Source organism: Triturus cristatus, chromosome 10 (assembly GCF_964204655.1).
Source record: "Triturus cristatus chromosome 10, aTriCri1.1, whole genome shotgun sequence".
NCBI classification, from domain to species: domain Eukaryota; kingdom Metazoa; phylum Chordata; class Amphibia; order Caudata; family Salamandridae; genus Triturus; species Triturus cristatus.
In genome coordinates, this window is record NC_140593.1 from 846,533,749 (window position 1) to 846,559,323 (window position 25,575).

The 25,575-nt window shown below is 47.1% G+C and overlaps 35 non-coding genes across 35 annotated transcripts; all 35 read left to right on the forward strand.

The window, feature by feature from the left end:
• Positions 1-1,007: 1,007 nt before the first annotated feature.
• TRNAP-AGG (transfer RNA proline (anticodon AGG)) lies at positions 1,008-1,079 on the forward strand. The gene has a single exon. It is a non-coding gene; the product is annotated as a tRNA-Pro (tRNA).
• A 386-nt stretch (positions 1,080-1,465) lies between these two features.
• TRNAV-AAC (transfer RNA valine (anticodon AAC)) lies at positions 1,466-1,538 on the forward strand. Its single transcript has one exon. It is a non-coding gene; the product is annotated as a tRNA-Val (tRNA).
• A 289-nt stretch (positions 1,539-1,827) lies between these two features.
• On the forward strand, positions 1,828-1,939 carry TRNAL-CAA (transfer RNA leucine (anticodon CAA)). Its single transcript has 2 exons — positions 1,828-1,865; positions 1,894-1,939. It is a non-coding gene; the product is annotated as a tRNA-Leu (tRNA).
• Positions 1,940-2,865: 926 nt separating this feature from the next.
• TRNAP-CGG (transfer RNA proline (anticodon CGG)) lies at positions 2,866-2,937 on the forward strand. The gene has a single exon. It is a non-coding gene; the product is annotated as a tRNA-Pro (tRNA).
• Positions 2,938-3,322: 385 nt separating this feature from the next.
• TRNAV-UAC (transfer RNA valine (anticodon UAC)) lies at positions 3,323-3,395 on the forward strand. Its single transcript has one exon. It is a non-coding gene; the product is annotated as a tRNA-Val (tRNA).
• Positions 3,396-4,282: 887 nt separating this feature from the next.
• TRNAV-AAC (transfer RNA valine (anticodon AAC)) lies at positions 4,283-4,355 on the forward strand. The gene has a single exon. It is a non-coding gene; the product is annotated as a tRNA-Val (tRNA).
• A 289-nt stretch (positions 4,356-4,644) lies between these two features.
• TRNAL-CAA (transfer RNA leucine (anticodon CAA)) lies at positions 4,645-4,756 on the forward strand. The gene is made up of 2 exons: positions 4,645-4,682; positions 4,711-4,756. It is a non-coding gene; the product is annotated as a tRNA-Leu (tRNA).
• A 926-nt stretch (positions 4,757-5,682) lies between these two features.
• TRNAP-CGG (transfer RNA proline (anticodon CGG)) lies at positions 5,683-5,754 on the forward strand. Its single transcript has one exon. It is a non-coding gene; the product is annotated as a tRNA-Pro (tRNA).
• An 887-nt stretch (positions 5,755-6,641) lies between these two features.
• Positions 6,642-6,713, forward strand: TRNAP-AGG (transfer RNA proline (anticodon AGG)). The gene has a single exon. It is a non-coding gene; the product is annotated as a tRNA-Pro (tRNA).
• Positions 6,714-7,099: 386 nt separating this feature from the next.
• Positions 7,100-7,172, forward strand: TRNAV-AAC (transfer RNA valine (anticodon AAC)). The gene has a single exon. It is a non-coding gene; the product is annotated as a tRNA-Val (tRNA).
• A 289-nt stretch (positions 7,173-7,461) lies between these two features.
• Positions 7,462-7,573, forward strand: TRNAL-CAA (transfer RNA leucine (anticodon CAA)). The gene is made up of 2 exons: positions 7,462-7,499; positions 7,528-7,573. It is a non-coding gene; the product is annotated as a tRNA-Leu (tRNA).
• Positions 7,574-8,497: 924 nt separating this feature from the next.
• TRNAP-CGG (transfer RNA proline (anticodon CGG)) lies at positions 8,498-8,569 on the forward strand. The gene has a single exon. It is a non-coding gene; the product is annotated as a tRNA-Pro (tRNA).
• A 385-nt stretch (positions 8,570-8,954) lies between these two features.
• On the forward strand, positions 8,955-9,027 carry TRNAV-UAC (transfer RNA valine (anticodon UAC)). Its single transcript has one exon. It is a non-coding gene; the product is annotated as a tRNA-Val (tRNA).
• A 429-nt stretch (positions 9,028-9,456) lies between these two features.
• TRNAP-AGG (transfer RNA proline (anticodon AGG)) lies at positions 9,457-9,528 on the forward strand. The gene has a single exon. It is a non-coding gene; the product is annotated as a tRNA-Pro (tRNA).
• A 386-nt stretch (positions 9,529-9,914) lies between these two features.
• Positions 9,915-9,987, forward strand: TRNAV-AAC (transfer RNA valine (anticodon AAC)). The gene has a single exon. It is a non-coding gene; the product is annotated as a tRNA-Val (tRNA).
• Positions 9,988-10,276: 289 nt separating this feature from the next.
• On the forward strand, positions 10,277-10,388 carry TRNAL-CAA (transfer RNA leucine (anticodon CAA)). The gene is made up of 2 exons: positions 10,277-10,314; positions 10,343-10,388. It is a non-coding gene; the product is annotated as a tRNA-Leu (tRNA).
• Positions 10,389-11,314: 926 nt separating this feature from the next.
• TRNAP-CGG (transfer RNA proline (anticodon CGG)) lies at positions 11,315-11,386 on the forward strand. Its single transcript has one exon. It is a non-coding gene; the product is annotated as a tRNA-Pro (tRNA).
• An 887-nt stretch (positions 11,387-12,273) lies between these two features.
• On the forward strand, positions 12,274-12,345 carry TRNAP-AGG (transfer RNA proline (anticodon AGG)). The gene has a single exon. It is a non-coding gene; the product is annotated as a tRNA-Pro (tRNA).
• A 386-nt stretch (positions 12,346-12,731) lies between these two features.
• TRNAV-AAC (transfer RNA valine (anticodon AAC)) lies at positions 12,732-12,804 on the forward strand. The gene has a single exon. It is a non-coding gene; the product is annotated as a tRNA-Val (tRNA).
• A 289-nt stretch (positions 12,805-13,093) lies between these two features.
• Positions 13,094-13,205, forward strand: TRNAL-CAA (transfer RNA leucine (anticodon CAA)). Its single transcript has 2 exons — positions 13,094-13,131; positions 13,160-13,205. It is a non-coding gene; the product is annotated as a tRNA-Leu (tRNA).
• Positions 13,206-14,131: 926 nt separating this feature from the next.
• TRNAP-CGG (transfer RNA proline (anticodon CGG)) lies at positions 14,132-14,203 on the forward strand. The gene has a single exon. It is a non-coding gene; the product is annotated as a tRNA-Pro (tRNA).
• A 385-nt stretch (positions 14,204-14,588) lies between these two features.
• Positions 14,589-14,661, forward strand: TRNAV-UAC (transfer RNA valine (anticodon UAC)). Its single transcript has one exon. It is a non-coding gene; the product is annotated as a tRNA-Val (tRNA).
• An 887-nt stretch (positions 14,662-15,548) lies between these two features.
• On the forward strand, positions 15,549-15,621 carry TRNAV-AAC (transfer RNA valine (anticodon AAC)). The gene has a single exon. It is a non-coding gene; the product is annotated as a tRNA-Val (tRNA).
• A 289-nt stretch (positions 15,622-15,910) lies between these two features.
• TRNAL-CAA (transfer RNA leucine (anticodon CAA)) lies at positions 15,911-16,022 on the forward strand. Its single transcript has 2 exons — positions 15,911-15,948; positions 15,977-16,022. It is a non-coding gene; the product is annotated as a tRNA-Leu (tRNA).
• A 926-nt stretch (positions 16,023-16,948) lies between these two features.
• Positions 16,949-17,020, forward strand: TRNAP-CGG (transfer RNA proline (anticodon CGG)). The gene has a single exon. It is a non-coding gene; the product is annotated as a tRNA-Pro (tRNA).
• Positions 17,021-17,907: 887 nt separating this feature from the next.
• On the forward strand, positions 17,908-17,979 carry TRNAP-AGG (transfer RNA proline (anticodon AGG)). Its single transcript has one exon. It is a non-coding gene; the product is annotated as a tRNA-Pro (tRNA).
• A 386-nt stretch (positions 17,980-18,365) lies between these two features.
• On the forward strand, positions 18,366-18,438 carry TRNAV-AAC (transfer RNA valine (anticodon AAC)). Its single transcript has one exon. It is a non-coding gene; the product is annotated as a tRNA-Val (tRNA).
• Positions 18,439-18,727: 289 nt separating this feature from the next.
• On the forward strand, positions 18,728-18,839 carry TRNAL-CAA (transfer RNA leucine (anticodon CAA)). The gene is made up of 2 exons: positions 18,728-18,765; positions 18,794-18,839. It is a non-coding gene; the product is annotated as a tRNA-Leu (tRNA).
• Positions 18,840-19,765: 926 nt separating this feature from the next.
• On the forward strand, positions 19,766-19,837 carry TRNAP-CGG (transfer RNA proline (anticodon CGG)). The gene has a single exon. It is a non-coding gene; the product is annotated as a tRNA-Pro (tRNA).
• An 887-nt stretch (positions 19,838-20,724) lies between these two features.
• On the forward strand, positions 20,725-20,796 carry TRNAP-AGG (transfer RNA proline (anticodon AGG)). The gene has a single exon. It is a non-coding gene; the product is annotated as a tRNA-Pro (tRNA).
• Positions 20,797-21,182: 386 nt separating this feature from the next.
• On the forward strand, positions 21,183-21,255 carry TRNAV-AAC (transfer RNA valine (anticodon AAC)). The gene has a single exon. It is a non-coding gene; the product is annotated as a tRNA-Val (tRNA).
• A 289-nt stretch (positions 21,256-21,544) lies between these two features.
• On the forward strand, positions 21,545-21,656 carry TRNAL-CAA (transfer RNA leucine (anticodon CAA)). The gene is made up of 2 exons: positions 21,545-21,582; positions 21,611-21,656. It is a non-coding gene; the product is annotated as a tRNA-Leu (tRNA).
• Positions 21,657-22,582: 926 nt separating this feature from the next.
• On the forward strand, positions 22,583-22,654 carry TRNAP-CGG (transfer RNA proline (anticodon CGG)). Its single transcript has one exon. It is a non-coding gene; the product is annotated as a tRNA-Pro (tRNA).
• A 1,345-nt stretch (positions 22,655-23,999) lies between these two features.
• TRNAV-AAC (transfer RNA valine (anticodon AAC)) lies at positions 24,000-24,072 on the forward strand. Its single transcript has one exon. It is a non-coding gene; the product is annotated as a tRNA-Val (tRNA).
• Positions 24,073-25,399: 1,327 nt separating this feature from the next.
• TRNAP-CGG (transfer RNA proline (anticodon CGG)) lies at positions 25,400-25,471 on the forward strand. The gene has a single exon. It is a non-coding gene; the product is annotated as a tRNA-Pro (tRNA).
• The last annotated feature ends 104 nt before the right edge of the window (positions 25,472-25,575 follow it).

The window sequence follows — 25,575 nt, forward strand, 5'->3', positions numbered from 1 at the left end:
TTCTGAAAGACGCATCAGAAATTGTTCAAATTGCTGACAGGGGAATCAGGCTCGTTGGTCTAGGGGTATCATTCTCGCTTCGGGTGCGAGAGGTCCCGGGTTCAAATCCCGGACGAGCCCATGTTGTGGAATTATTTTTAGGCTGCTTATTGTGTAGGACCATTTCTTCTTTTCAATGCTATAAGACGCCGTGTATGGTGAAAAAGTTCCTTTCCCTGCACGCTGTTTCCCAGTTTTGGCGTATAGAATTTCAGTGCCGGACTTCTTTGCAACTGCTTTTCTGGGGTGGACCATCAGTGTAGGAACATTAAATTCAAAGTGTTTTTCTAGCGTGATTTCAGGTATGGTTTTAAAATCGCCTTTTGGAATAAAAGTGGTCCTCGTTCCTTTCTTCCAAAGAAAGAGATCGGGTAAGGAGGGTCCAACGTTGAGCTTCATGGACATTGGCCCTTGGTCTGTGCTTTCCAGCCCACTACATGCCAAGAAGATTGCTGCAAGAGTATCTGTTTCTGTGGTGTAGTGGTTATCACGTTCGCTTTACACGCGAAAGGTCCCTGGTTTGAGACCGGGCAGAAACTGCAGCTTATTGTTTGCATTTACTCTCTCAACTTATAGGAAAGCTGAGATAATGGAAGCTGTCTATCCCTCACCAGCGTGACGTACTGTGCTCCAGGGGCATCAGTGACAGCTCAAAAAGAGAAGTGACGATAGTTTGCGCCATTCGTTTGCACGTCCTTTTGTACTGAAGGGTGGGCCTACTTGATGAAAGCAAGGCATAAGAGCAGAAATTGTTTTATTGTCCTCACCGAGAGCATACACCTAGAGCAAACAAAATGTCTGAAGGATGGAGGTATTTTCATTTCTTGTTCGATGACGGCCATGGAAAAGACAGCAACCATATTGCAGAAGAGAGCAGCATGTGCAGTTGCTTGCTTTGGGTGAATCATTCACCAACTCGCTGCCAATAACCCCCGGAGCCGGTGCAAAAGGTGTCTCTTGTGTGCCTCGGCTCGTTGGTCTAGGGGTATGATTCTCGCTTAGGGTGCGAGAGGTCCCGGGTTCAAATCCCGGACGAGCCCTTTTTTAGAGGTAAACATACGAATCCTACTCAAAACTGACAATGCCTGACTATTTCTCATTACACTCGGCGCATGGTTGCACAAATTATTTTGAACCTCAGAAGAAAAACGGATATCCATGCTTTTTCTGCCTTCATGCTTAGTCTGTGTGTGTCCCAGGTGATGCTTTCCCAAGCTGTACTTGCTGGCATTTAGGCATCAGATATTTGTCTGTCGATGCCTGCATAAGTAAATTTTTAATACGTCTAATTGCAAGCATGTTGGCTGATATCTCTGCAGTTTTCACACTTGCTCCTCGCTTTCTGAGTGGCTGCTGATACAGCAGAATAGAAGTAGAGAGAATCCTTGAGAGGAACCTTGCTCTAACAGTAAAACCCAGCAAGTTAGTTTCTGTAGTGTAGTGGTCATCACGTTCGCCTAACACGCGAAAGGTCCCCGGTTCGAGACCGGGCAGAAACACTGTGCATGAGCTGCTTTTATGTGCACCCTCTAAAACCTTATTATCTCAATGCAAGCTTAAGAAGAGGCGGTCCATGAACCCAGCGAGCTGTGGGAAACTTCCTTTACTTTTCCAAGACGAAACAAAGTAATCCGCATCCATCAGTGGTCGCTCTTGTGCCTAGCTTTTTATTTTATCATGCCATCGTGTATTGTGGGGCCTTTACACCTGTGACATTGCTGCGAACGCTGTAAGTGCAAACATTGGCAAGTGCAGACAGAAGAGTCAGACCTGTACATAGCCAGGGCAGTCAGGATGGCCGAGTGGTCTAAGGCGCCAGACTCAAGAGAGCTTGATCTTCAGTGCAACTGAGACTTCTGGTCTCCTCATGGAGGCGTGGGTTCAAATCCCACTTCTGACAGGTCTCTTTTACACCCTTAAATCTTCCTGTTTTTTGCAGTGCATTCCCCACACACCACAATCTTTGCACGGACCTGTAACATATGACGAGAAATCCACCAACGATCAGGCTGGGCCCTCAATCACAATTCCATGTATTCCTGGAAGGGACACCTCAGGCACACCTTCCGTTAAATTTGCACTCCATCACACTAACTGCTGTGCTGGTTTCTCATTAAGCAGTTGATCCCATCTTTGTTGTGAGGCTCTCCTGCCACCTTTTGGGAGGAGAAGGCACTGTCCCTGCAACAACACAGGCAGACATGTTCAACAGGGCTTCCTGGTTATGTGGGAGGAACAGATTGTCATTGGTCCCCCCTTGCGAATTTTAATTTACATAAGGAAGACAGAGAGGTAGCTGGGAGTAGGCAGTACACACGGACATTGAACTCTATCTTGTGATTTGCAGCCAATTCTAGATTGAGGCAGGAGGAAAGGAGGTGACTTGCCCAACAATGGCCATTCTGGGAATTCAGCCACCCTGGGTCTCCCAGGTGAGTGTTTCAGTCCTGCGAGCCACTCATATAAATCTCACCTGATCGAGCCTGATCGAGCGTGTTTGAATCCAAGAATCAAACACCTCTTTCTTAGGAGCAAGAATTGGCAGGCCCTCCCTTGCTCCTGGGGTGGAAGTTAATGGGGCAAGGGTCCAGGACTTGCAGAGAAGTACAAGTGCCAGAAAGTGCCTGCAGTTCTCATCAGTGCCTTTTTTCTGCTCACTGGCAGCTAGGATATCGGCTGATCCCTTCCTTGCAAGAGTGAAAAAAACAACACCTTGAGAGAAAACATGACTTTGTGTGGCTCACATAGAGAGAGAGCAGCCAAATAGCACTGCTTTGTTTCTGAAAGACGCATCAGAAATTGTTCAAATTGGTAACAGGGGAATCAGGCTCGTTGGTCTAGGGGTATGATTCTCGCTTCGGGTGCGAGAGGTCCCGGGTTCAAATCCCGGACGAGCCCATGTTGTGGAATTATTTTTAGGCTGCTTATTATGTAGGACCATTTCTTCTTTTCAATGCCAGAAGACGCCGTGTATGGTGAAAAAGTTCTTTTCCCTGCACGCTGTTTCCCACTTTTGGCGTATAGAATTTCAGTGCCGGACTTCTTTGCAACTGCTTTTCTGGGGTGGACCATCAGTGTAGGAACATTAAATTCAAAGTGTTTTTCTAGCGTGATTTCAGGTATGGTTTTAAAATCGCCTTTTGGAATAAAAGTGGTCCTCGTTCCTTTCTTCCAAAGAAAGAGATCGGGTAAGGAGGGTCCAACGTTGAGCTTCATGGACATTGGCCCTTGGTCTGTGCTTTCCAGCCCACTACATGCCAAGAAGATTGCTGCAAGAGTATCTGTTTCTGTGGTGTAGTGGTTATCACGTTCGCTTTACACGCGAAAGGTCCCTGGTTCGAGACTGGGCAGAAACAGCAGCTTATTGTTTGCATTTACTCTCTCAACTTATAGGAAAGCTGAGATAATGGAAGCTGTCTATCCCTCACCAGCGTGACGTACTGTGCTCCAGGGGCATCAGTGACAGCTCAAAAAGAGAAGTGACGATAGTTTGCACCATTCGTTTGCACGTCCTTTTGTACTGAAGGGTGGGCCTACTTGATGAAGGCAAGGCATGAGAGCAGAAATTGTTTTATTGTCCTCACCGAGAGCATACACCTAGAGCAAACAAAATGTCTGAAGGATGGAGGTATTTTCATTTCTTGTTCGATGACGGCCATGGAAAAGACAGCAACCATATTGCAGAAGAGAGCAGCATGTGCAGTTGCTTGCTTTGGGTGAATCATTCACCAACTCGCTGCCAATAACCCCCGGAGCCGGTGCAAAAGGTGACTCTTGTGTGCCTCCGCTCGTTGGTCTAGGGGTATGATTCTCGCTTAGGGTGCGAGAGGTCCCGGGTTCAAATCCCAGACGAGCCCTTTTTTAGAGGTAAACATAAGAATCCTACTCAAAACTGACAATGCCTGACTATTTCTCATTACACTCGGCGCATTGTTGCACAAATTATTTTGAACCTCAGAAGAAAAACGGATATCCATGCTTTTTCTGCCTTCATGCTTAGTCTGTGTGTGTCCCAGGTGATGCTTTCCCAAGCTGTACTTGCTGGCATTTAGGCATCAGATATTTGTCTGTCGATGCCTGCATAAGTAAATTTTTAATACGTCTAATTGCAATCATGTTGGCTGATATCTCTGCAGTTTTCACACTTGCTCCTCGCTTTCTGAGTGGCTGCTGATTCAGCAGAATAGAAGTAGAGAGAATCCTTGAGAGGAACCTTGCTCTAACAGTAAAACACAGCAAGTTAGTTTCTGTAGTGTAGTGGTCATCACGTTCGCCTAACACGCGAAAGGTCCCTGGTTCGAGACCGGGTAGAAACACTGTGCATGAGCTGCTTTTATGTGCACCCTCTAAAACCTTATTATCTCAATGCAAGCTTAAGAAGAGGCGGTCCATGAACCCAGCGAGCCGTGGGAAACTTCCTTTACTTTTCCAAGACGAAACAAAGTAATCCGCATCCATCAGTGGTCGCTCTTGTGCCTAGCTTTTTTTTTTATCATGCCATCGTGTATTGTGGGGCCTTTACACCTGTGACATTGCTGCGAACGCTGTAAGTGCAAACATTGGCAAGCGCAGACAGAAGAGTCAGACCTGTACATAGCCAGGGCTGTCAGGATGGCCGAGTGGTCTAAGGCGCCAGACTCAAGAGAGCTTGATCTTCAGTGCAACTGAGACTTCTGGTCTCCTCATGGAGGCGTGGGTTCAAATCCCACTTCTGACAGGTCTCTTTTACACCCTTAAATCGTCCTGTTTTTTGCAGTGCATTCCCCACACACCACAATCTTTGCACGGACCTGTAACATATGACGAGAAATCCACCAACGATCAGGCTGGGCTCTCAATCACAATTCCATGTATTCCTGGAAGGGACACCTCAGGCACACCTTCCGTTAAATTTGCACTCCATCACACTAACTACTGTGCTGGTTTCTCATTAAGCAGTTGATCCCATCTTTGTTGTGAGGCTCTCCTGCCACCTTTTGGGCGGAGAAGGCACTGTCCCTGCAACAACACAGGCAGACATGTTCAACAGGGCTTCCTGGTTATGTGGGAGGAGCAGATTGTCATTGGTCCCCCCTTGCGAATTTTAATTTACATAAGGAAGACAGAGAGGTAGCTGGGAGTAGGCAGTACACACGGACATTGAACTCTATCTTGTGATTTGCAGCCAATTCTAGATTGAGGCAGGAGGAAAGGAGGTGACTTGCCCAACAATGGCCATTCTGGGAATTCAGCCACCCTGGGTCTCCCAGGTGAGTGTTTCAGTCCTGCGAGCCACTCATATAAATCTCGCCTGATCGAGCCTGATCGAGCGTGTTTGAATCCAAGAATCAAACACCTCTTTCTTAGGAGCAAGATTTGGCAGGCCCTCCCTTGCTTCTGGGGTGGAAGTTAATGGGGCAAGGGTCCAGGACTTGCAGAGAAGTACAAGTGCCAGAAAGTGCCTGCAGTTCTCATCAGTGCCTTTTTTCTGCTCACTGGCAGCTAGGATATCGGCTGATCCCTTCCTTGCAAGAGTGAAAAAAACAACACCTTGAGAGAAAACATGACTTTGTGTGGCTCACATAGAGAGAGAGCAGCCAAATAGCACTGCTTTGTTTCTGAAAGACGCATCAGAAATTGTTCAAATTGCTGACAGGGGAATCAGGCTCGTTGGTCTAGGGGTATGATTCTCGCTTCGGGTGCGAGAGGTCCCGGGTTCAAATCCCGGACGAGCCCATGTTGTGGAATTATTTTTAGGCTGCTTATTGTGTAGGACCATTTCTTCTTTTCAATGCTATAAGACGCCGTGTATGGTGAAAAAGTTCCTTTCCCTGCACGCTGTTTCCCAGTTTTGGCGTATAGAATTTCAGTGCCGGACTTCTTTGCAACTGCTTTTCTGGGGTGGACCATCAGTGTAGGAACATTAAATTCAAAGTGTTTTTCTAGCGTGATTTCAGGTATGGTTTTAAAATCGCCTTTTGGAATAAAAGTGGTCCTCGTTCCTTTCTTCCAAAGAAAGAGATCGGGTAAGGAGGGTCCAACGTTGAGCTTCATGGACATTGGCCCTTGGTCTGTGCTTTCCAGCCCACTACATGCCAAGAAGATTGCTGCAAGAGTATCTGTTTCTGTGGTGTAGTGGTTATCACGTTCGCTTTACACGCGAAAGGTCCCTGGTTTGAGACCGGGCAGAAACTGCAGCTTATTGTTTGCATTTACTCTCTCAACTTATAGGAAAGCTGAGATAATGGAAGCTGTCTATCCCTCACCAGCGTGACGTACTGTGCTCCAGGGGCATCAGTGACAGCTCAAAAAGAGAAGTGACGATAGTTTGCGCCATTCGTTTGCACGTCCTTTTGTACTGAAGGGTGGGCCTACTTGATGAAAGCAAGGCATGAGAGCAGAAATTGTTTTATTGTCCTCACCGAGAGCATACACCTAGAGCAAACAAAATGTCTAAAGGATGGAGGTATTTTCATTTCTTGTTCGATGACGGCCATGGAAAAGACAGCAACCATATTGCAGAAGAGAGCAGCATGTGCAGTTGCTTGCTTTGGGTGAATCATTCACCAACTCGCTGCCAATAACCCCTGGAGCCGGTGCAAAAGGTGTCTCTTGTGTGCCTCGGCTCGTTGGTCTAGGGGTATGATTCTCGCTTAGGGTGCGAGAGGTCCCGGGTTCAAATCCCGGACGAGCCCTTTTTTAGAGGTAAACATACGAATCCTACTCAAAACTGACAATGCCTGACTATTTCTCATTACACTCGGCGCATGGTTGCACAAATTATTTTGAACCTCAGAAGAAAAACGGATATCCATGCTTTTTCTGCCTTCATGCTTAGTCTGTGTGTGTCCCAGGTGATGCTTTCCCAAGCTGTACTTGCTGGCATTTAGGCATCAGATATTTGTCTGTCGATGCCTGCATAAGTAAATTTTTAATACGTCTAATTGCAAGCATGTTGGCTGATATCTCTGCAGTTTTCACACTTGCTCCTCGCTTTCTGAGTGGCTGCTGATACAGCAGAATAGAAGTAGAGAGAATCCTTGAGAGGAACCTTGCTCTAACAGTAAAACCCAGCAAGTTAGTTTCTGTAGTGTAGTGGTCATCACGTTCGCCTAACACGCGAAAGGTCCCCGGTTCGAGACCGGGCAGAAACACTGTGCATGAGCTGCTTTTATGTGCACCCTCTAAAACCTTATTATCTCAATGCAAGCTTAAGAAGAGGCGGTCCATGAACCCAGCGAGCTGTGGGAAACTTCCTTTACTTTTCCAAGACGAAACAAAGTAATCCGCATCCATCAGTGGTCGCTCTTGTGCCTAGCTTTTTATTTTATCATGCCATCGTGTATTGTGGGGCCTTTACACCTGTGACATTGCTGCGAACGCTGTAAGTGCAAACATTGGCAAGTGCAGACAGAAGAGTCAGACCTGTACATAGCCAGGGCAGTCAGGATGGCCGAGTGGTCTAAGGCGCCAGACTCAAGAGAGCTTGATCTTCAGTGCAACTGAGACTTCTGGTCTCCTCATGGAGGCGTGGGTTCAAATCCCACTTCTGACAGGTCTCTTTTACACCCTTAAATCGTCCTGTTTTTTGCAGTGCATTCCCCACACACCACAATCTTTGCACGGACCTGTAACGTGACGAGAAATCCACCAACGATCAGGCTGGGCCCTCAATCACAATTCCATGTATTCCTGGAAGGGACACCTCAGGCACACCTTCCGTTAAATTTGCACTCCATCACACTAACTGCTGTGCTGGTTTCTCATTAAGCAGTTGATCCCATCTTTGTTGTGAGGCTCTCCTGCCACCTTTTGGGCGGAGAAGGCACTGTCCCTGCAACAACACAGGCAGACATGTTCAACAGGGCTTCCTGGTTATGTGGGAGGAGCAGATTGTCATTGGTCCCCCCTTGCGAATTTTAATTTACATAAGGAAGACAGAGAGGTAGCTGGGAGTAGGCAGTACACACGGACATTGAACTCTATCTTGTGATTTGCAGCCAATTCTAGATTGAGGCAGGAGGAAAGGAGGTGACTTGCCCAACAATGGCCATTCTGGGAATTCAGCCACCCTGGGTCTCCCAGGTGAGTGTTTCAGTCCTGCGAGCCACTCATATAAATCTCGCCTGATCGAGCCTGATCGAGCGTGTTTGAATCCAAGAATCAAACACCTCTTTCTTAGGAGCAAGAATTGGCAGGCCCTCCCTTGCTTCTGGGGTGGAAGTTAATGGGGCAAGGGTCCAGGACTTGCAGAGAAGTACAAGTGCCAGAAAGTGCCTGCAGTTCTCATCAGTGCCTTTTTTCTGCTCACTGGCAGCTAGGATATCGGCTGATCCCTTCCTTGCAAGAGTGAAAAAAACAACACCTTGAGAGAAAACATGACTTTGTGTGGCTCACATAGAGAGAGAGCAGCCAAATAGCACTGCTTTGTTTCTGAAAGACGCATCAGAAATTGTTCAAATTGGTGACAGGGGAATCAGGCTCGTTGGTCTAGGGGTATGATTCTCGCTTCGGGTGCGAGAGGTCCCGGGTTCAAATCCCGGACGAGCCCATGTTGTGGAATTATTTTTAGGCTGCTTATTATGTAGGACCATTTCTTCTTTTCAATGCTATAAGACGCCGTGTATGGTGAAAAAGTTATTTTCCCTGCACGCTGTTTCCCACTTTTGGCGTATAGAATTTCAGTGCCGGACTTCTTTGCAACTGCTTTTCTGGGGTGGACCATCAGTGTAGGAACATTAAATTCAAAGTGTTTTTCTAGCGTGATTTCAGGTATGGTTTTAAAATCGCCTTTTGGAATAAAAGTGGTCCTCGTTCCTTTCTTCCAAAGAAAGAGATCGGGTAAGGAGGGTCCAACGTTGAGCTTCATGGACATTGGCCCTTGGTCTGTGCTTTCCAGCCCACTACATGCCAAGAAGATTGCTGCAAGAGTATCTGTTTCTGTGGTGTAGTGGTTATCACGTTCGCTTTACACGCGAAAGGTCCCTGGTTCGAGACTGGGCAGAAACAGCAGCTTATTGTTTGCATTTACTCTCTCAACTTATAGGAAAGCTGAGATAATGGAAGCTGTCTATCCCTCACCAGCGTGACGTACTGTGCTCCAGGGGCATCAGTGACAGCTCAAAAAGAGAAGTGACGATAGTTTGCACCATTCGTTTGCACGTCCTTTTGTACTGAAGGGTGGGCCTACTTGATGAAAGCAAGGCATGAGAGCAGAAATTGTTTTATTGTCCTCACCGAGAGCATACACCTAGATCAAACAAAATGTCTGAAGGATGGAGGTATTTTCATTTCTTGTTTGATGACGGCCATGGAAAAGACAGCAACCATATTGCAGAAGAGAGCAGCATGTGCAGTTGCTTGCTTTGGGTGAATCATTCACCAACTCGCTGCCAATAACCCCCGGAGCCGGTGCAAAAGGTGTCTCTTGTGTGCCTCGGCTCGTTGGTCTAGGGGTATGATTCTCGCTTAGGGTGCGAGAGGTCCCGGGTTCAAATCCCGGACGAGCCCTTTTTTAGAGGTAAACATACGAATCCTACTCAAAACTGACAATGCCTGACTATTTCTCATTACACTCGGCGCATTGTTGCACAAATTATTTTGAACCTCAGAAGAAAAACGGATATCCATGCTTTTTCTGCCTTCATGCTTAGTCTGTGTGTGTCCCAGGTGATGCTTTCCCAAGCTGTACTTGCTGGCATTTAGGCATCAGATATTTGTCTGTCGATGCCTGCATAAGTAAATTTTTAATACGTCTAATTGCAAGCATGTTGGCTGATATCTCTGCAGTTTTCACACTTGCTCCTCGCTTTCTGAGTGGCTGCTGATACAGCAGAATAGAAGTAGAGAGAATCCTTGAGAGGAACCTTGCTCTAACAGTAAAACACAGCAAGTTAGTTTCTGTAGTGTAGTGGTCATCACGTTCGCCTAACACGCGAAAGGTCCCCGGTTCGAGACCGGGCTGAAACACTGTGCATGAGCTGCTTTTATGTGCACCCTCTAAAACCTTATTATCTCAATGCAAGCTTAAGAAGAGGCGGTCCATGAACCCAGCGAGCTGTGGGAAACTTCCTTTACTTTTCCAAGACGAAACAAAGTAATCCGCATCCATCAGTGGTCGCTCTTGTGCCTAGCTTTTTATTTTATCATGCCATCGTGTATTGTGGGGCCTTTACACCTGTGACATTGCTGCGAACGCTGTAAGTGCAAACATTGGCAAGTGCAGACAGAAGAGTCAGACCTGTACATAGCCAGGGCAGTCAGGATGGCCGAGTGGTCTAAGGCGCCAGACTCAAGAGAGCTTGATCTTCAGTGCAACTGAGACTTCTGGTCTCCTCATGGAGGCGTGGGTTCAAATCCCACTTCTGACAGGTCTCTTTTACACCCTTAAATCGTCCTGTTTTTTGCAGTGCATTCCCCACACACCACAATCTTTGCACGGACCTGTAACATATGACGAGAAATCCACCAACGATCAGGCTGGGCCCTCAATCACAATTCCATGTATTCCTGGAAGGGACACCTCAGGCACACCTTCCGTTAAATTTGCACTCCATCACACTAACTGCTGTGCTGGTTTCTCATTAAGCAGTTGATCCCATCTTTGTTGTGAGGCTCTCCTGCCACCTTTTGGGCGGAGAAGGCACTGTCCCTGCAACAACACAGGCAGACATGTTCAACAGGGCTTCCTGGTTATGTGGGAGGAGCAGATTGTCATTGGTCCCCCCTTGCGAATTTTAATTTACATAAGGAAGACAGAGAGGTAGCTGGGAGTAGGCAGTACACACGGACATTGAACTCTATCTTGTGATTTGCAGCCAATTCTAGATTGAGGCAGGAGGAAAGGAGGTGACTTGCCCAACAATGGCCATTCTGGGAATTCAGCCACCCTGGGTCTCCCAGGTGAGTGTTTCAGTCCTGCGAGCCACTCATATAAATCTCGCCTGATCGAGCCTGATCGAGCGTGTTTGAATCCAAGAATCAAACACCTCTTTCTTAGGAGCAAGAATTGGCAGGCCCTCCCTTGCTTCTGGGGTGGAAGTTAATGGGGCAAGGGTCCAGGACTTGCAGAGAAGTACAAGTGCCAGAAAGTGCCTGCAGTTCTCATCAGTGCCTTTTTTCTGCTCACTGGCAGCTAGGATATCAGCTGATCCCTTCCTTGCAAGAGTGAAAAAAACAACACCTTGAGAGAAAACATGACTTTGTGTGGCTCACATAGAGAGAGAGCAGCCAAATAGCACTGCTTTGTTTCTGAAAGACGCATCAGAAATTGTTCAAATTGCTGACAGGGGAATCAGGCTCGTTGGTCTAGGGGTATGATTCTCGCTTCGGGTGCGAGAGGTCCCGGGTTCAAATCCCGGACGAGCCCATGTTGTGGAATTATTTTTAGGCTGCTTATTGTGTAGGACCATTTCTTCTTTTCAATGCTATAAGACGCCGTGTATGGTGAAAAAGTTCCTTTCCCTGCACGCTGTTTCCCAGTTTTGGCGTATAGAATTTCAGTGCCGGACTTCTTTGCAACTGCTTTTCTGGGGTGGACCATCAGTGTAGGAACATTAAATTCAAAGTGTTTTTCTAGCGTGATTTCAGGTATGGTTTTAAAATCGCCTTTTGGAATAAAAGTGGTCCTCGTTCCTTTCTTCCAAAGAAAGAGATCGGGTAAGGAGGGTCCAACGTTGAGCTTCATGGACATTGGCCCTTGGTCTGTGCTTTCCAGCCCACTACATGCCAAGAAGATTGCTGCAAGAGTATCTGTTTCTGTGGTGTAGTGGTTATCACGTTCGCTTTACACGCGAAAGGTCCCTGGTTTGAGACCGGGCAGAAACTGCAGCTTATTGTTTGCATTTACTCTCTCAACTTATAGGAAAGCTGAGATAATGGAAGCTGTCTATCCCTCACCAGCGTGACGTACTGTGCTCCAGGGGCATCAGTGACAGCTCAAAAAGAGAAGTGACGATAGTTTGCGCCATTCGTTTGCACGTCCTTTTGTACTGAAGGGTGGGCCTACTTGATGAAAGCAAGGCATGAGAGCAGAAATTGTTTTATTGTCCTCACCGAGAGCATACACCTAGAGCAAACAAAATGTCTGAAGGATGGAGGTATTTTCATTTCTTGTTCGATGACGGCCATGGAAAAGACAGCAACCATATTGCAGAAGAGAGCAGCATGTGCAGTTGCTTGCTTTGGGTGAATCATTCACCAACTCGCTGCCAATAACCCCCGGAGCCGGTGCAAAAGGTGTCTCTTGTGTGCCTCGGCTCGTTGGTCTAGGGGTATGATTCTCGCTTAGGGTGCGAGAGGTCCCGGGTTCAAATCCCGGACGAGCCCTTTTTTAGAGGTAAACATACGAATCCTACTCAAAACTGACAATGCCTGACTATTTCTGATTACACTCGGCGCATGGTTGCACAAATTATTTTGAACCTCAGAAGAAAAACGGATATCCATGCTTTTTCTGCCTTCATGCTTAGTCTGTGTGTGTCCCAGGTGATGCTTTCCCAAGCTGTACTTGCTGGCATTTAGGCATCAGATATTTGTCTGTCGATGCCTGCATAAGTAAATTTTTAATACGTCTAATTGCAAGCATGTTGGCTGATATCTCTGCAGTTTTCACACTTGCTCCTCGCTTTCTGAGTGGCTGCTGATACAGCAGAATAGAAGTAGAGAGAATCCTTGAGAGGAACCTTGCTCTAACAGTAAAACCCAGCAAGTTAGTTTCTGTAGTGTAGTGGTCATCACGTTCGCCTAACACGCGAAAGGTCCCCGGTTCGAGACCGGGCAGAAACACTGTGCATGAGCTGCTTTTATGTGCACCCTCTAAAACCTTATTATCTCAATGCAAGCTTAAGAAGAGGCGGTCCATGAACCCAGCGAGCTGTGGGAAACTTCCTTTACTTTTCCAAGACGAAACAAAGTAATCCGCATCCATCAGTGGTCGCTCTTGTGCCTAGCTTTTTATTTTATCATGCCATCGTGTATTGTGGGGCCTTTACACCTGTGACATTGCTGCGAACGCTGTAAGTGCAAACATTGGCAAGTGCAGACAGAAGAGTCAGACCTGTACATAGCCAGGGCAGTCAGGATGGCCGAGTGGTCTAAGGCGCCAGACTCAAGAGAGCTTGATCTTCAGTGCAACTGAGACTTCTGGTCTCCTCATGGAGGCGTGGGTTCAAATCCCACTTCTGACAGGTCTCTTTTACACCCTTAAATCGTCCTGTTTTTTGCAGTGCATTCCCCACACACCACAATCTTTGCACGGACCTGTAACATATGACGAGAAATCCACCAACGATCAGGCTGGGCCCTCAATCACAATTCCATGTATTCCTGGAAGGGACACCTCAGGCACACCTTCCGTTAAATTTGCACTCCATCACACTAACTGCTGTGCTGGTTTCTCATTAAGCAGTTGATCCCATCTTTGTTGTGAGGCTCTCCTGCCACCTTTTGGGAGGAGAAGGCACTGTCCCTGCAACAACACAGGCAGACATGTTCAACAGGGCTTCCTGGTTATGTGGGAGGAGCAGATTGTCATTGGTCCCCCCTTGCGAATTTTAATTTACATAAGGAAGACAGAGAGGTAGCTGGGAGTAGGCAGTACACACGGACATTGAACTCTATCTTGTGATTTGCAGCCAATTCTAGATTGAGGCAGGAGGAAAGGAGGTGACTTGCCCAACAATGGCCATTCTGGGAATTCAGCCACCCTGGGTCTCCCAGGTGAGTGTTTCAGTCCTGCGAGCCACTCATATAAATCTCACCTGATCGAGCCTGATCGAGCGTGTTTGAATCCAAGAATCAAACACCTCTTTCTTAGGAGCAAGAATTGGCAGGCCCTCCCTTGCTCCTGGGGTGGAAGTTAATGGGGCAAGGGTCCAGGACTTGCAGAGAAGTACAAGTGCCAGAAAGTGCCTGCAGTTCTCATCAGTGCCTTTTTTCTGCTCACTGGCAGCTAGGATATCGGCTGATCCCTTCCTTGCAAGAGTGAAAAAAACAACACCTTGAGAGAAAACATGACTTTGTGTGGCTCACATAGAGAGAGAGCAGCCAAATAGCACTGCTTTGTTTCTGAAAGACGCATCAGAAATTGTTCAAATTGGTGACAGGGGAATCAGGCTCGTTGGTCTAGGGGTATGATTCTCGCTTCGGGTGCGAGAGGTCCCGGGTTCAAATCCCGGACGAGCCCATGTTGTGGAATTATTTTTAGGCTGCTTATTATGTAGGACCATTTCTTCTTTTCAATGCCAGAAGACGCCGTGTATGGTGAAAAAGTTCTTTTCCCTGCACGCTGTTTCCCACTTTTGGCGTATAGAATTTCAGTGCCGGACTTCTTTGCAACTGCTTTTCTGGGGTGGACCATCAGTGTAGGAACATTAAATTCAAAGTGTTTTTCTAGCGTGATTTCAGGTATGGTTTTAAAATCGCCTTTTGGAATAAAAGTGGTCCTCGTTCCTTTCTTCCAAAGAAAGAGATCGGGTAAGGAGGGTCCAACGTTGAGCTTCATGGACATTGGCCCTTGGTCTGTGCTTTCCAGCCCACTACATGCCAAGAAGATTGCTGCAAGAGTATCTGTTTCTGTGGTGTAGTGGTTATCACGTTCGCTTTACACGCGAAAGGTCCCTGGTTCGAGACTGGGCAGAAACAGCAGCTTATTGTTTGCATTTACTCTCTCAACTTATAGGAAAGCTGAGATAATGGAAGCTGTCTATCCCTCACCAGCGTGACGTACTGTGCTCCAGGGGCATCAGTGACAGCTCAAAAAGAGAAGTGACGATAGTTTGCACCATTCGTTTGCACGTCCTTTTGTACTGAAGGGTGGGCCTACTTGATGAAAGCAAGGCATGAGAGCAGAAATTGTTTTATTGTCCTCACCGAGAGCATACACCTAGAGCAAACAAAATGTCTGAAGGATGGAGGTATTTTCATTTCTTGTTCGATGACGGCCATGGAAAAGACAGCAACCATATTGCAGAAGAGAGCAGCATGTGCAGTTGCTTGCTTTGGGTGAATCATTCACCAACTCGCTGCCAATAACCCCCGGAGCCGGTGCAAAAGGTGACTCTTGTGTGCCTCCGCTCGTTGGTCTAGGTGTATGATTCTCGCTTAGGGTGCGAGAGGTCCCGGGTTCAAATCCCAGACGAGCCCTTTTTTAGAGGTAAACATACGAATCCTACTCAAAACTGACAATGCCTGACTATTTCTCATTACACTCGGCGCATTGTTGCACAAATTATTTTGAACCTCAGAAGAAAAACGGATATCCATGCTTTTTCTGCCTTCATGCTTAGTCTGTGTGTGTCCCAGGTGATGCTTTCCCAAGCTGTACTTGCTGGCATTTAGGCATCAGATATTTGTCTGTCGATGCCTGCATAAGTAAATTTTTAATACGTCTAATTGCAAGCATGTTGGCTGATATCTCTGCAGTTTTCACACTTGCTCCTGGCTTTCTGAGTGGCTGCTGATTCAGCAGAATAGAAGTAGAGAGAATCCTTGAGAGGAACCTTGCTCTAACAGTAAAACACAGCAAGTTAGTTTCTGTAGTGTAGTGGTCATCACGTTCGCCTAACACGCGAAAGGTCCCTGGTTCGAGACCGGGTAGAAACACTGTGCATGAGCTGCTTTTATGTGCACCCTCTAAAACCTTATTATCTCAATGCAAGCTTAAGAAGAGGCGGTCCATGAACCCAGCGAGCCGTGGGAAACTTCCTTTACTTTTCCAAGACGAAACAAAGTAATCCGCATCCATCAGTGGTCGCTCTTGTGCCTAGCTTTTTTTTTTATCATGCCATCGTGTATTGTGGGGCCTTTACACCTGTGACATTGCTGCGAACGCTGTAAGTGCAAACATTGGCAAGCGCAGACAGAAGAGTCAGACCTGTACATAGCCAGGGCTGTCAGGATGGCCGAGTGGTCTAAGGCGCCAGACTCAAGAGAGCTTGATCTTCAGTGCAACTGAGACTTCTGGTCTCCTCATGGAGGCGTGGGTTCAAATCCCACTTCTGACAGGTCTCTTTTACACCCTTAAATCGTCCTGTTTTTTGCAGTGCATTCCCCACACACCACAATCTTTGCACGGACCTGTAACATATGACGAGAAATCCACCAACGATCAGGCTGGGCTCTCAATCACAATTCCATGTATTCCTGGAAGGGACACCTCAGGCACACCTTCCGTTAAATTTGCACTCCATCACACTAACTACTGTGCTGGTTTCTCATTAAGCAGTTGATCCCATCTTTGTTGTGAGGCTCTCCTGCCACCTTTTGGGCGGAGAAGGCACTGTCCCTGCAACAACACAGGCAGACATGTTCAACAGGGCTTCCTGGTTATGTGGGAGGAGCAGATTGTCATTGGTCCCCCCTTGCGAATTTTAATTTACATAAGGAAGACAGAGAGGTAGCTGGGAGTAGGCAGTACACACGGACATTGAACTCTATCTTGTGATTTGCAGCCAATTCTAGATTGAGGCAGGAGGAAAGGAGGTGACTTGCCCAACAATGGCCATTCTGGGAATTCAGCCACCCTGGGTCTCCCAGGTGAGTGTTTCAGTCCTGCGAGCCACTCATATAAATCTCGCCTGATCGAGCCTGATCGAGCGTGTTTGAATCCAAGAATCAAACACCTCTTTCTTAGGAGCAAGAATTGGCAGGCCCTCCCTTGCTTCTGGGGTGGAAGTTAATGGGGCAAGGGTCCAGGACTTGCAGAGAAGTACAAGTGCCAGAAAGTGCCTGCAGTTCTCATCAGTGCCTTTTTTCTGCTCACTGGCAGCTAGGATATCGGCTGATCCCTTCCTTGCAAGAGTGAAAAAAACAACACCTTGAGAGAAAACATGACTTTGTGTGGCTCACATAGAGAGAGAGCAGCCAAATAGCACTGCTTTGTTTCTGAAAGACGCATCAGAAATTGTTCAAATTGCTGACAGGGGAATCAGGCTCGTTGGTCTAGGGGTATGATTCTCGCTTCGGGTGCGAGAGGTCCCGGGTTCAAATCCCGGACGAGCCCATGTTGTGGAATTATTTTTAGGCTGCTTATTGTGTAGGACCATTTCTTCTTTTCAATGCTATAAGACGCCGTGTATGGTGAAAAAGTTCCTTTCCCTGCACGCTGTTTCCCAGTTTTGGCGTATAGAATTTCAGTGCCGGACTTCTTTGCAACTGCTTTTCTGGGGTGGACCATCAGTGTAGGAACATTAAATTCAAAGTGTTTTTCTAGCGTGATTTCAGGTATGGTTTTAAAATCGCCTTTTGGAATAAAAGTGGTCCTCGTTCCTTTCTTCCAAAGAAAGAGATCGGGTAAGGAGGGTCCAACGTTGAGCTTCATGGACATTGGCCCTTGGTCTGTGCTTTCCAGCCCACTACATGCCAAGAAGATTGCTGCAAGAGTATCTGTTTCTGTGGTGTAGTGGTTATCACGTTCGCTTTACACGCGAAAGGTCCCTGGTTTGAGACCGGGCAGAAACTGCAGCTTATTGTTTGCATTTACTCTCTCAACTTATAGGAAAGCTGAGATAATGGAAGCTGTCTATCCCTCACCAGCGTGACGTACTGTGCTCCAGGGGCATCAGTGACAGCTCAAAAAGAGAAGTGACGATAGTTTGCGCCATTCGTTTGCACGTCCTTTTGTACTGAAGGGTGGGCCTACTTGATGAAAGCAAGGCATGAGAGCAGAAATTGTTTTATTGTCCTCACCGAGAGCATACACCTAGAGCAAACAAAATGTCTGAAGGATGGAGGTATTTTCATTTCTTGTTCGATGACGGCCATGGAAAAGACAGCAACCATATTGCAGAAGAGAGCAGCATGTGCAGTTGCTTGCTTTGGGTGAATCATTCACCAACTCGCTGCCAATAACCCCCGGAGCCGGTGCAAAAGGTGTCTCTAGTGTGCCTCGGCTCGTTGGTCTAGGGGTATGATTCTCGCTTAGGGTGCGAGAGGTCCCGGGTTCAAATCCCGGACGAGCCCTTTTTTAGAGGTAAACATACGAATCCTACTCAAAACTGACAATGCCTGACTATTTCTCATTACACTCGGCGCATGGTTGCACAAATTATTTTGAACCTCAGAAGAAAAACGGATATCCATGCTTTTTCTGCCTTCATGCTTAGTCTGTGTGTGTCCCAGGTGATGCTTTCCCAAGCTGTACTTGCTGGCATTTAGGCATCAGATATTTGTCTGTCGATGCCTGCATAAGTAAATTTTTAATACGTCTAATTGCAAGCATGTTGGCTGATATCTCTGCAGTTTTCACACTTGCTCCTCGCTTTCTGAGTGGCTGCTGATACAGCAGAATAGAAGTAGAGAGAATCCTTGAGAGGAACCTTGCTCTAACAGTAAAACCCAGCAAGTTAGTTTCTGTAGTGTAGTGGTCATCACGTTCGCCTAACACGCGAAAGGTCCCCGGTTCGAGACCGGGCAGAAACACTGTGCATGAGCTGCTTTTATGTGCACCCTCTAAAACCTTATTATCTCAATGCAAGCTTAAGAAGAGGCGGTCCATGAACCCAGCGAGCTGTGGGAAACTTCCTTTACTTTTCCAAGACGAAACAAAGTAATCCGCATCCATCAGTGGTCGCTCTTGTGCCTAGCTTTTTATTTTATCATGCCATCGTGTATTGTGGGGCCTTTACACCTGTGACATTGCTGCGAACGCTGTAAGTGCAAACATTGGCAAGTGCAGACAGAAGAGTCAGACCTGTACATAGCCAGGGCAGTCAGGATGGCCGAGTGGTCTAAGGCGCCAGACTCAAGAGAGCTTGATCTTCAGTGCAACTGAGACTTCTGGTCTCCTCATGGAGGCGTGGGTTCAAATCCCACTTCTGACAGGTCTCTTTTACACCCTTAAATCGTCCTGTTTTTTGCAGTGCATTCCCCACACACCACAATCTTTGCACGGACCTGTAACATATGACGAGAAATCCACCAACGATCAGGCTGGGCCCTCAATCACAATTCCATGTATTCCTGGAAGGGACACCTCAGGCACACCTTCCGTTAAATTTGCACTCCATCACACTAACTGCTGTGCTGGTTTCTCATTAAGCAGTTGATCCCATCTTTGTTGTGAGGCTCTCCTGCCACCTTTTGGGAGGAGAAGGCACTGTCCCTGCAACAACACAGGCAGACATGTTCAACAGGGCTTCCTGGTTATGTGGGAGGAGCAGATTGTCATTGGTCCCCCCTTGCGAATTTTAATTTACATAAGGAAGACAGAGAGGTAGCTGGGAGTAGGCAGTACACACGGACATTGAACTCTATCTTGTGATTTGCAGCCAATTCTAGATTGAGGCAGGAGGAAAGGAGGTGACTTGCCCAACAATGGCCATTCTGGGAATTCAGCCACCCTGGGTCTCCCAGGTGAGTGTTTCAGTCCTGCGAGCCACTCATATAAATCTCGCCTGATCGAGCCTGATCGAGCGTGTTTGAATCCAAGAATCAAACACCTCTTTCTTAGGAGCAAGAATTGGCAGGCCCTCCCTTGCTTCTGGGGTGGAAGTTAATGGGGCAAGGGTCCAGGACTTGCAGAGAAGTACAAGTGCCAGAAAGTGCCTGCAGTTCTCATCAGTGCCTTTTTTCTGCTCACTGGCAGCTAGGATATCGGCTGATCCCTTCCTTGCAAGAGTGAAAAAAACAACACCTTGAGAGAAAACATGACTTTGTGTGGCTCACATAGAGAGAGAGCAGCCAAATAGCACTGCTTTGTTTCTGAAAGACGCATCAGAAATTGTTCAAATTGCTGACAGGGGAATCAGGCTCGTTGGTCTAGGGGTATGATTCTCGCTTCGGGTGCGAGAGGTCCCGGGTTCAAATCCCGGACGAGCCCATGTTGTGGAATTATTTTTAGGCTGCTTATTGTGTAGGACCATTTCTTCTTTTCAATGCTATAAGACGCCGTGTATGGTGAAAAAGTTCCTTTCCCTGCACGCTGTTTCCCAGTTTTGGCGTATAGAATTTCAGTGCCGGACTTCTTTGCAACTGCTTTTCTGGGGTGGACCATCAGTGTAGGAACATTAAATTCAAAGTGTTTTTCTAGCGTGATTTCAGGTATGGTTTTAAAATCGCCTTTTGGAATAAAAGTGGTCCTCGTTCCTTTCTTCCAAAGAAAGAGATCGGGTAAGGAGGGTCCAACGTTGAGCTTCATGGACATTGGCCCTTGGTCTGTGCTTTCCAGCCCACTACATGCCAAGAAGATTGCTGCAAGAGTATCTGTTTCTGTGGTGTAGTGGTTATCACGTTCGCTTTACACGCGAAAGGTCCCTGGTTTGAGACCGGGCAGAAACTGCAGCTTATTGTTTGCATTTACTCTCTCAACTTATAGGAAAGCTGAGATAATGGAAGCTGTCTATCCCTCACCAGCGTGACGTACTGTGCTCCAGGGGCATCAGTGACAGCTCAAAAAGAGAAGTGACGATAGTTTGCGCCATTCGTTTGCACGTCCTTTTGTACTGAAGGGTGGGCCTACTTGATGAAAGCAAGGCATGAGAGCAGAAATTGTTTTATTGTCCTCACCGAGAGCATACACCTAGAGCAAACAAAATGTCTGAAGGATGGAGGTATTTTCATTTCTTGTTCGATGACGGCCATGGAAAAGACAGCAACCATATTGCAGAAGAGAGCAGCATGTGCAGTTGCTTGCTTTGGGTGAATCATTCACCAACTCGCTGCCAATAACCCCCGGAGCCGGTGCAAAAGGTATCTCTTGTGTGCCTCGGCTCGTTGGTCTAGGGGTATGATTCTCGCTTAGGGTGCGAGAGGTCCCGGGTTCAAATCCCGGACGAGCCCTTTTTTAGAGGTAAACATACGAATCCTACTCAAAACTGACAATGCCTGACTATTTCTCATTACACTCGGCGCATGGTTGCACAAATTATTTTGAACCTCAGAAGAAAAACGGATATCCATGCTTTTTCTGCCTTCATGCTTAGTCTGTGTGTGTCCCAGGTGATGCTTTCCCAAGCTGTACTTGCTGGCATTTAGGCATCAGATATTTGTCTGTCGATGCCTGCATAAGTAAATTTTTAATACGTCTAATTGCAAGCATGTTGGCTGATATCTCTGCAGTTTTCACACTTGCTCCTCGCTTTCTGAGTGGCTGCTGATACAGCAGAATAGAAGTAGAGAGAATCCTTGAGAGGAACCTTGCTCTAACAGTAAAACCCAGCAAGTTAGTTTCTGTAGTGTAGTGGTCATCACGTTCGCCTAACACGCGAAAGGTCCCCGGTTCGAGACCGGGCAGAAACACTGTGCATGAGCTGCTTTTATGTGCACCCTCTAAAACCTTATTATCTCAATGCAAGCTTAAGAAGAGGCGGTCCATGAACCCAGCGAGCTGTGGGAAACTTCCTTTACTTTTCCAAGACGAAACAAAGTAATCCGCATCCATCAGTGGTCGCTCTTGTGCCTAGCTTTTTATTTTATCATGCCATCGTGTATTGTGGGGCCTTTACACCTGTGACATTGCTGCGAACGCTGTAAGTGCAAACATTGGCAAGTGCAGACAGAAGAGTCAGACCTGTACATAGCCAGGGCAGTCAGGATGGCCGAGTGGTCTAAGGCGCCAGACTCAAGAGAGCTTGATCTTCAGTGCAACTGAGACTTCTGGTCTCCTCATGGAGGCGTGGGTTCAAATCCCACTTCTGACAGGTCTCTTTTACACCCTTAAATCGTCCTGTTTTTTGCAGTGCATTCCCCACACACCACAATCTTTGCACGGACCTGTAACATATGACGAGAAATCCACCAACGATCAGGCTGGGCCCTCAATCACAATTCCATGTATTCCTGGAAGGGACACCTCAGGCACACCTTCCGTTAAATTTGCACTCCATCACACTAACTGCTGTGCTGGTTTCTCATTAAGCAGTTGATCCCATCTTTGTTGTGAGGCTCTCCTGCCACCTTTTGGGAGGAGAAGGCACTGTCCCTGCAACAACACAGGCAGACATGTTCAACAGGGCTTCCTGGTTATGTGGGAGGAACAGATTGTCATTGGTCCCCCCTTGCGAATTTTAATTTACATAAGGAAGACAGAGAGGTAGCTGGGAGTAGGCAGTACACACGGACATTGAACTCTATCTTGTGATTTGCAGCCAATTCTAGATTGAGGCAGGAGGAAAGGAGGTGACTTGCCCAACAATGGCCATTCTGGGAATTCAGCCACCCTGGGTCTCCCAGGTGAGTGTTTCAGTCCTGCGAGCCACTCATATAAATCTCACCTGATCGAGCCTGATCGAGCGTGTTTGAATCCAACAATCAAACACCTCTTTCTTAGGAGCAAGAATTGGCAGGCCCTCCCTTGCTCCTGGGGTGGAAGTTAATGGGGCAAGGGTCCAGGACTTGCAGAGAAGTACAAGTGCCAGAAAGTGCCTGCAGTTCTCATCAGTGCCTTTTTTCTGCTCACTGGCAGCTAGGATATCGGCTGATCCCTTCCTTGCAAGAGTGAAAAAAACAACACCTTGAGAGAAAACATGACTTTGTGTGGCTCACATAGAGAGAGAGCAGCCAAATAGCACTGCTTTGTTTCTGAAAGACGCATCAGAAATTGTTCAAATTGGTGACAGGGGAATCAGGCTCGTTGGTCTAGGGGTATGATTCTCGCTTCGGGTGCGAGAGGTCCCGGGTTCAAATCCCGGACGAGCCCATGTTGTGGAATTATTTTTAGGCTGCTTATTATGTAGGACCATTTCTTCTTTTCAATGCCAGAAGACGCCGTGTATGGTGAAAAAGTTCTTTTCCCTGCACGCTGTTTCCCACTTTTGGCGTATAGAATTTCAGTGCCGGACTTCTTTGCAACTGCTTTTCTGGGGTGGACCATCAGTGTAGGAACATTAAATTCAAAGTGTTTTTCTAGCGTGATTTCAGGTATGGTTTTAAAATCGCCTTTTGGAATAAAAGTGGTCCTCGTTCCTTTCTTCCAAAGAAAGAGATCGGGTAAGGAGGGTCCAACGTTGAGCTTCATGGACATTGGCCCTTGGTCTGTGCTTTCCAGCCCACTACATGCCAAGAAGATTGCTGCAAGAGTATCTGTTTCAGTGGTGTAGTGGTTATCACGTTCGCTTTACACGCGAAAGGTCCCTGGTTCGAGACTGGGCAGAAACAGCAGCTTATTGTTTGCATTTACTCTCTCAACTTATAGGAAAGCTGAGATAATGGAAGCTGTCTATCCCTCACCAGCGTGACGTACTGTGCTCCAGGGGCATCAGTGACAGCTCAAAAAGAGAAGTGACGATAGTTTGCACCATTCGTTTGCACGTCCTTTTGTACTGAAGGGTGGGCCTACTTGATGAAAGCAAGGCATGAGAGCAGAAATTGTTTTATTGTCCTCACCGAGAGCATACACCTAGAGCAAACAAAATGTCTGAAGGATGGAGGTATTTTCATTTCTTGTTCGATGACGGCCATGGAAAAGACAGCAACCATATTGCAGAAGAGAGCAGCATGTGCAGTTGCTTGCTTTGGGTGAATCATTCACCAACTCGCTGCCAATAACCCCCGGAGCCGGTGCAAAAGGTGACTCTTGTGTGCCTCCGCTCGTTGGTCTAGGGGTATGATTCTCGCTTAGGGTGCGAGAGGTCCCGGGTTCAAATCCCAGACGAGCCCTTTTTTAGAGGTAAACATACGAATCCTACTCAAAACTGACAATGCCTGACTATTTCTCATTACACTCGGCGCATTGTTGCACAAATTATTTTGAACCTCAGAAGAAAAACGGATATCCATGCTTTTTCTGCCTTCATGCTTAGTCTGTGTGTGTCCCAGGTGATGCTTTCCCAAGCTGTACTTGCTGGCATTTAGGCATCAGATATTTGTCTGTCGATGCCTGCATAAGTAAATTTTTAATACGTCTAATTGCAATCATGTTGGCTGATATCTCTGCAGTTTTCACACTTGCTCCTCGCTTTCTGAGTGGCTGCTGATTCAGCAGAATAGAAGTAGAGAGAATCCTTGAGAGGAACCTTGCTCTAACAGTAAAACACAGCAAGTTAGTTTCTGTAGTGTAGTGGTCATCACGTTCGCCTAACACGCGAAAGGTCCCTGGTTCGAGACCGGGTAGAAACACTGTGCATGAGCTGCTTTTATGTGCACCCTCTAAAACCTTATTATCTCAATGCAAGCTTAAGAAGAGGCGGTCCATGAACCCAGCGAGCCGTGGTAAACTTCCTTTACTTTTCCAAGACGAAACAAAGTAATCCGCATCCATCAGTGGTCGCTCTTGTGCCTAGCTTTTTTTTTTATCATGCCATCGTGTATTGTGGGGCCTTTACACCTGTGACATTGCTGCGAACGCTGTAAGTGCAAACATTGGCAAGCGCAGACAGAAGAGTCAGACCTGTACATAGCCAGGGCTGCCAGGATGGCCGAGTGGTCTAAGGCGCCAGACTCAAGAGAGCTTGATCTTCAGTGCAACTGAGACTTCTGGTCTCCTCATGGAGGCGTGGGTTCAAATCCCACTTCTGACAGGTCTCTTTTACACCCTTAAATCGTCCTGTTTTTTGCAGTGCATTCCCCACACACCACAATCTTTGCACGGACCTGTAACATATGACGAGAAATCCACCAACGATCAGGCTGGGCTCTCAATCACAATTCCATGTATTCCTGGAAGGGACACCTCAGGCACACCTTCCGTTAAATTTGCACTCCATCACACTAACTACTGTGCTGGTTTCTCATTAAGCAGTTGATCCCATCTTTGTTGTGAGGCTCTCCTGCCACCTTTTGGGCGGAGAAGGCACTGTCCCTGCAACAACACAGGCAGACATGTTCAACAGGGCTTCCTGGTTATGTGGGAGGAGCAGATTGTCATTGGTCCCCCCTTGCGAATTTTAATTTACATAAGGAAGACAGAGAGGTAGCTGGGAGTAGGCAGTACACACGGACATTGAACTCTATCTTGTGATTTGCAGCCAATTCTAGATTGAGGCAGGAGGAAAGGAGGTGACTTGCCCAACAATGGCCATTCTGGGAATTCAGCCACCCTGGGTCTCCCAGGTGAGTGTTTCAGTCCTGCGAGCCACTCATATAAATCTCGCCTGATCGAGCCTGATCGAGCGTGTTTGAATCCAAGAATCAAACACCTCTTTCTTAGGAGCAAGAATTGGCAGGCCCTCCCTTGCTTCTGGGGTGGAAGTTAATGGGGCAAGGGTCCAGGACTTGCAGAGAAGTACAAGTGCCAGAAAGTGCCTGCAGTTCTCATCAGTGCCTTTTTTCTGCTCACTGGCAGCTAGGATATCGGCTGATCCCTTCCTTGCAAGAGTGAAAAAAACAACACCTTGAGAGAAAACATGACTTTGTGTGGCTCACATAGAGAGAGAGCAGCCAAATAGCACTGCTTTGTTTCTGAAAGACGCATCAGAAATTGTTCAAATTGCTGACAGGGGAATCAGGCTCGTTGGTCTAGGGGTATGATTCTCGCTTCGGGTGCGAGAGGTCCCGGGTTCAAATCCCGGACGAGCCCATGTTGTGGAATTATTTTTAGGCTGCTTATTGTGTAGGACCATTTCTTCTTTTCAATGCTATAAGACGCCGTGTATGGTGAAAAAGTTCCTTTCCCTGCACGCT